Raw genomic sequence first — 7,571 nt, forward strand, 5'->3', positions numbered from 1 at the left:
TTTCACAGCAATGGGTGTGACAGAGCATAACATGGCTGTGCCTTTATGCTTTCTTTGGTAGAAGAGAAGGACAGCATTTACCTTCATATATTGTGTGAAAAACTATACCCATGTAAATGTGATGCATTAAAAGACCACAACATTATGGTGCCTTTGTGAGTGATATTACACTTGTTAGATATAAACTGCTTTTATGAAATGTTAACCAGATGCATTTATACCTTGGTATCTTAACAAATGATATATTTTATAGTCACTCATCATTTACTGTGTTTAAGACAATTGCATTTGTAAAAACATAACTAAAATGTGCTTCCATTCCATTGTTCAAGCTGGAGTTAAGGTCTGCCAATTCCTATGTTTAATTTCAACATGAAACTTGCTTTGTTTGTGCGCTATTTTTCTTTCGTCTGCAGGTGATAGGTAAGGAAGAGAGAGTTGGGTTGCCAAGGACGAAACTTGGTAACAAGGAGCTACAAGAACGGCTCCCTTACTATATTCCTGGGCATGGATGTAATCCAAGGTGGAGCAGATGTGTTCAGAAGAGGATAAAAGTGAATTGGACATAATTCACAATGGTGTCTTGTTAGTAATTGTTTCTTTGGGTGTGATGTCAGCTACTGGAAGGCTCTGGGGTGATTAAAGTGTTGTTCAGTTAGGCAGAGATTCAGAATCTTTTTGCCCCCTTGACTAGAGTGGACTCTAAGGGAAAGATAACTCTCCTTGACTAAGTGGCAGTCGCGACTCACAGGGGTTACCAGAGGTGGGGTGGAGAGCGGGGTGTGGGGAGGCAAGGAGAATATTAACAATATTAAAAAGTTAAAAAACTAAAAACTTACCTGCTCCGTCGCACCGCTGCTCCTCCGTCAGCAGCAGGCTCCCAGCCTGCCCTGCGGCCAATCCTGACGCTGCTCAGAGAAGCGTTAGGATTGGCTGGGAGTGCCCAGCCACGGCGCTCCCAGACAGACTGGGAGCCTGTGCCTGCTCTCTCCAGCCCGGCAGCAGTGTGCCCCAGATGGCCGGCCAAACACACATGTGCACTGAGGGGAGTGCACAGTGCACTCCCCTCACTGCTCGTCACCCCCAATGCCCCACCCCTTTATAATTCTCAGTATAATGTACATGCGACATCAGCTCCCGCGAGTTTCTGTAGTGTAGTGGTTATCACGTTCGCTGCCCCCGTGAAAGGTCGCGGGTTTGAAACTGGGCGGAAACACTTTTAACACTTCCATCTACCTTGTTCTGCATTATTATTAATATCTATGACCACCTAACTTGTTCTGCATTATTAATATATATGACGAGCGATACTTCTGTGCTACAATTTTAATTGATATCATCCATATAGTAACATATTTCAAATAAACAAGATAAGCAACGCATAGATGATGTAAACTGTGCAAAAGATATTAGCTCGCTTGTAATTAGTACGGGACTGAACATTTTAAAATAATGCAAAACTAAAGAAATGAATGTTAAATTATTAAAACTACAGCAGGTTCTACCGAGATTCAAACTCAGATCGCTGGACTCAAAGTCCAGCGTGCTAACCATTACACCATGGAACCTTCCATTGACAAGCATGAGGTGCGTTAGTAGTGAAATGACAGTATCCTGTAGTGTGCACGTCTCCTTGTAAAAGTCCTGATGTTTTTCAGATGTCAGGTTATTAATGGCAAGGAACACAAGCATTGGCAAAGCCAATAGGTATCGCCTATGTGATAGCTACTGGTTTTGCCAGTGATTTAGCCATGCTGCAACATGGCTGAAAGTAAAGGAAAAAAGCTGTATATGACACAGCCAGCATTGATCACTTCATAGTGCTTTTTTTTACATTCATCCATGCTGCACTGAAGCCAGAGCTGCTGTACAATGTGGCTAAAAAAACATTCACAAAACCAATAGATCCCACATAGGCAAGATCTATTAGCTTTACCAAGGCTTGTTTGTCATCTGGAGCCATTGTGGTACTGCCATGAAAGAGCTGCCAACAATAGCCAGGCCCTGTTCATACTGCAATTCGGGTCATCATTCACACTGCTGTCAAGAAACCAGTAATGTTTTATAAAAACACAGCTGAGTGATTTGAGCTAAAAAAAAAGTGTTTGCTCCTTAAGTGCATTTTTCAGTCCGGGGGGGGGGGGGGGGGATTACATACATTGCAGTGTTGAACCAACGCTTCTGCATTTCTGGGATGCATATGTTACACTTGTACTGATCCTGTTTTGTGATGACATTTGTGGCATATCAACGTGCTAAATAAAAAGACATTTGCGCTGACTAACCAGGGCAAATACGTTCAAATGACGATGCCCAATTGCTGTAGCATCAGTGCAGGGTATGTAATGTAGCGCCTGGGGTCTAGCTTCTATGCCCCAACCATAATCTCCCTTCTGGTGATGCGTGTCACGAGCTACACTTTATGTGGAAGCGCGAGGGATGCCTGAAGAAGTCAAAGACACGCAGGCAGCCGTGGGACTGACACTGTGCTCGAGAGCGCCTAGCAGCAGAGTTTCTAGGTGCTTCCAGGGGTGAGATGATGGCTGTCAGGCCTTTGCTGGGAGCCAGGGGGGGACGAGGAGTTTTCACAACAGATGCTTGTCTCAAAAAGGTGGGGTGGGCTAGGGCAGAGTCAGTCATGGGCAGCCTCCAAGATGGCTCACTAGTAAAGTGCCCCCTGCTGGTACCTGAGCATGACTTACAGGTCACATTCTTAAATCCGAGCCGAGTGGGCTCAACGCTTTTCCCTCACAAGGTATATAAAGTGGCTGCTATGAATACTGGTTATTTACGGTGCTATGAAGGTGACATATGGAAATAGCAAACACTTTAGAAATCAGGTCACTTTACTTTCCTTTTGTTGCACAAGAGCACAGAACCGGATGAGCAGCTCCTCACGTGCACTGTGGCTGGCCAGGGATGGACACTTTACAGAACCAGTGCTGAGCCTCTTAAGCAGAGCTGGATCTGTTCAAGTCTGTGCAAACCCTGGGCCTGCTCACAGCCTGGCAAGCTGCAGACAATGTTGGGTGCAGCCTTAAATGTGAAATCGTTCCAAGTTGCCACTGTTTGTAGTGAGTTTAACAGACACTGTCTCTGGCTTCCTTCCTGCACGAGGCCAGGTAGGAAGCAGTATCACTCCCCCCATCCTGTGTGTTAGAGAATGGTTTCCATTGCAGTGGGAGGCGGGGCCGTCCATGCCAGGTTTTCAAGGTGACCTCGGACGAGCTTAATATGTAACTGTTGTTCATTTCTGGCAATCATATATATATCTTGTGGATATCCTGCAAATCCGGCATGGATCCGACTCTACTGGACTTATGTTGGGCACCCTTGCACTAGAGCAAGGTTTTTTATGTAAAACTGGTAAGTGTTAATATTGTCATTGTTCACGCCTTCACCAATCACAGGGGGGGCAACATGCCTGCATCCTCACCGCACACTCCCTATCATTCTTACACTGAGCGCCAAGCTTTCCAAAGTTTAAGAATCTACACAACTTTCAGCATTCCAGCTGAGTTCATTGGCCGACATACTTGTTGTGATGGTTTTGCCATTTTATTTCCTGAGCTGTACTTTTCTCAAGAAAGTTAGTTCCCATTATTTTTAATAAACCATTGAGAATGCTGAGAAATCACTTTGTGCGTCTGCGACAAGACACATTTATTTTTTTGAATTCTAAGTAAAGGTAATCAAGATGGAAAGACAATGGCTGTATGACTGACTTCAACAGAAAGCCCTCCCCCATGCTTGCTGCTGAAATATTCAGATATTAGAAAAGCACTGAAAATGTGCATTGCTAAAGCGGCATGTGTTTTCCAGAGTACGCAAATGAAGAGGAAAAGCACGCCTTGCCAATTAAAATGGCGAGTCACCCTTTGTAGTTATTGTGCGATGAGTTTCCAAAAAGTACTCCGGTGGTAGATGAAATGATGCTGATTGTAGGTTTGTGCTGTTGGAGAATGAGATAGGCATCTGAAAATAAACAGCATGCATCCTGAAGACACAGCTTGATATGTGACCTCGGTCTTTAAATGCCCAGCACACATACACATGATCACCATGGGCCCCACTGCTGGCAGGTACATAACCTGAAGGCTGCAGTCACATGATGCTTCCGTCCCTTCGATAGCTCAGTTGGTAGAGCGGAGGACTGTAGTGGTGAAGCTGATATCCTTAGGTCGCTGGTTCAAATCCGGCTCGAAGGATTTTTTTTCGTATTTGCTCTTCATATTTCTTTTCACATTCTGAAATTAAAATACGCCATGTTTTGAAGCAACGACGCTAGAGCTTGACAATTGTTTTTGTCTCCCCCATTTTTCTCAGATGGCACCAAGAAGTGAATTTAGCCAGAGCAGAAATGGACGGAGGTGCAGCCGCTGATCCCAGTGACTGTCAGAGAGAGAAAAGGAGGAGTCTGTGCAGAGGAAGCTGTAAATCAGTGATACACAGAGACCGGCTCCTTCCTGGCACAGGCGGGGTCAACACTGACATTTATGTGGGTGCAGCGCCCCCAGCAGGGGGACAGGTAGAACAATCAGTAGGAGGTCAGGTACCAGGGAGTCATCAGTTCCTCGTTAGTATAGTGGTCAGTATCCCCGCCTGTCACGCGGGAGACCGGGGTCCCGACGGGGAGACTATGTTTATGACTTAACCATGTTTACACTTTAGAAATACATTTTGTTATTTGTTTCGTTTACAATCTCGACATTTTAGAAGTATTGCGATTTAATGTATATGAAGTGCACTGTATAATATGATCAGTGGCAGCATATAGAATTGTAATAAATACCAACACCGAGGCGCCTCTAGCAGAGCGCTGGAAGGCTTGGAAATCCAACAGAGAAAGCTTTCAACATGAAGGAATCAAGTTTTGGGAACACATTTGTACATTTTGATTTTAAGTTATGGACCACTTAGTCGACAGCGAATGTTTAATATTTACAGAAAAACAAAGTACTATGTGGTGAACAATTGGTACTGGCTGTTTTGCTTGATTATCAATTCCACGTAATCGCGTCATGGTTAATTTCAAATGTATTATAAGCTTCATCACTATTACTTTTTCTAGTTGCGCCTCTGATTTTCAACTAAAACTATATATCATCTATACAAACAATTAGAACCAAACTGTATCTTTTTTAATAACGAACGTACTTTTCTGAAATTGGAGTGAATGCAAGTTGTAGTAACGAAGAAACGTAGGCTTCCGGGTAGTGTATTGGTTATTCATGTTTTTAGGGTCGAGCCTGCGTTGCATGCGCTCGCGCATGCGTATCGCAGCGAGACGCTTTAGTGTTTAGAAAAGGGCTCGGAGCCCTGTCAACGTCACGTCAGTGTTTTTTATTGGTACGTGGGCTTGCCTAATAAAATCCGCTTGCTTTCATTAGTCGAAGGCACGCATAGGTCATGCCTTTTCCGGTGGCTCGCCCTCCTCCAGCGCAGCGACCAAGTACAGAAAACATGCGAGGCTCGCTGTTTTCCATCGGGCTCATGGACTTCTTTTTCTCTCATTCACGAGCGCGATCTCGCTTGGCAGAAGTCGAGCACTTTACATAATTAACTTCACTTTTTCGGGTTATGTACATAAATGCACTTTTGCCCGATAGGTGAAAAGTCGGGTTAGGAGTTTACAACGCGATCAGCTGTAACATGAGCAAACGCGAGACCCGTTGCATTGCAAATGCTTGTTTTAATAGTTTGTGTCTCCGTCAAGTATTCTCCATCTATTTAATGTAAATCTATTTAATGTGCAGTATCTCTTTCTTCGTGGTCTCCATGAATGCAGTGTGTCTTCCATGTCTGGTGTTTTATTCTGGCTTTTTGTATATCTTGGTCAGTCGGCGAAAGCGTAGGTTTAAGCCTGTGTGGTGATGTCTGGTCCACACTGCTGTAAAGAGAGCAGCGACCCCCGGCGAGGCTTCTTTCAGACTAAGGGGGGAGGTGATGAGAGACCTGGACACCTGTAAAGATACCTGTGAGCTCTCCAAAACAACAGAGCCCCTCCATGGGCTCTTGGCTAGGACGTTAGACTGAAGCTCTAAAGATCCCAGGTTTCCACAGTGACTTTTTGTTTGATATCCATTACCTTCAGTGCTGAGTAGTCAAACTTTAAACCCTCTCAAACTTGGTAAAAAAAAACAGTACTTTAACAACATCAATCTATTTCCATCCACATTCCAGCTTCTTTCTTTCTTCACCCCTCATTTCTTTCTGAGCCCCCTTCAGTCCGTCTTTATTTTCTTTATTGGAACAAGTTTCTCAAAGCCCTACTCAGTGTGAGTCTCAGAACTGAGAGAATACTATCACAGGCTGTAAGTTCACTGCTAAGAGGAAAGTTTTACTCCTTGTATGAAGGTCCGAAAGAGTGGAGTGCAACTTTCCACAAACTACTATTTAAATACAATCTCCCGGACCTTCCGTAACCTGAGTCTAGACAGAAATATTTAGAATTCTTCTCTGAAAAAGTGGCAACCCTCCTGCAGGGCTTGAAAGCAGACAATACTCATCATTAGAATCCACAGCCAGCAACACTAGAAAACTGCCACTCATGACCAAGTTAGCAGCAAGTTGGGCCACGGGGATGCTCTCTATGCTTGAAACATCAGATAACTCACTAGAAAACTACCTGGAAGTTGGCACCCAGACTCATCCTCAACCTCCCGCTCTGAATTCACATCTCACCATACCTCAGAGAGCTCCACTGTCTCCCGAAACAGAAATGAACTAATTTCAAACACCTTACATACACATTCAAGGCACAACACAACGTAGGCCCCACCTACTTGACCAGTTGCTTCTCTTTCCACAACCACCAAGAGACTTCCATCTACTCAGGGCTCCTACTCACACACATCCCATACATACAGAGAACCAGATCAGGAGGATGGGTGTTCTGTTGCATCACTCCTAAAGCATGGAATGGACTCCCATTTCACACAAGAGCATTTTATTCTCTTCTTCAATTCTGCAAGAAGTTGAAGACCTGCGTTTTTAATAAACCAACCTACCTTAGACAGGGCTACACACACACACGCCTGCTCAGCGCCAGGAAACCCTTGCAGGTGATTGCTTGCCTTACAAATACCCATTACGTTACAGATGCACCCCCAGGGCTCCACCAGATGTTTCACAGCAATGGGTGTGACAGAGCATAACATGGCTGTGCCTTTATGCTTTCTTTGGTAGAAGAGAAGGACAGCATTTACCTTCATATATTGTGTGAAAAACTATACCCATGTAAATGTGATGCATTAAAAGACCACAACATTATGGTGCCTTTGTGAGTGATATTACACTTGTTAGATATAAACTGCTTTTATGAAATGTTAACCAGATGCATTTATACCTTGGTATCTTAACAAATGATATATTTTATAGTCACTCATCATTTACTGTGTTTAAGACAATTGCATTTGTAAAAACATAACTAAAATGTGCTTCCATTCCATTGTTCAAGCTGGAGTTAAGGTCTGCCAATTCCTATGTTTAATTTCAACATGAAACTTGCTTTGTTTGTGCGCTATTTTTCTTTCGTCTGCAGGTGATAGGTAAGGAAGAGAGAGTTGGGT

At 43.9% G+C, this 7,571-nt stretch overlaps 1 non-coding gene across 1 annotated transcript; it reads left to right on the forward strand.

The window, feature by feature from the left end:
- The first annotated feature begins 4,122 nt into the window (after positions 1-4,122).
- On the forward strand, positions 4,123-4,208 carry TRNAY-GUA (transfer RNA tyrosine (anticodon GUA)). The gene is given in 2 exon segments: positions 4,123-4,159; positions 4,173-4,208. It is a non-coding gene; the product is annotated as a tRNA-Tyr (tRNA).
- Positions 4,209-7,571: the final 3,363 nt, after the last annotated feature.

This window comes from Pleurodeles waltl, unplaced genomic scaffold (genome assembly GCF_031143425.1).
Source record: "Pleurodeles waltl isolate 20211129_DDA unplaced genomic scaffold, aPleWal1.hap1.20221129 scaffold_67, whole genome shotgun sequence".
Taxonomy (NCBI): Eukaryota; Metazoa; Chordata; class Amphibia; order Caudata; family Salamandridae; genus Pleurodeles; species Pleurodeles waltl.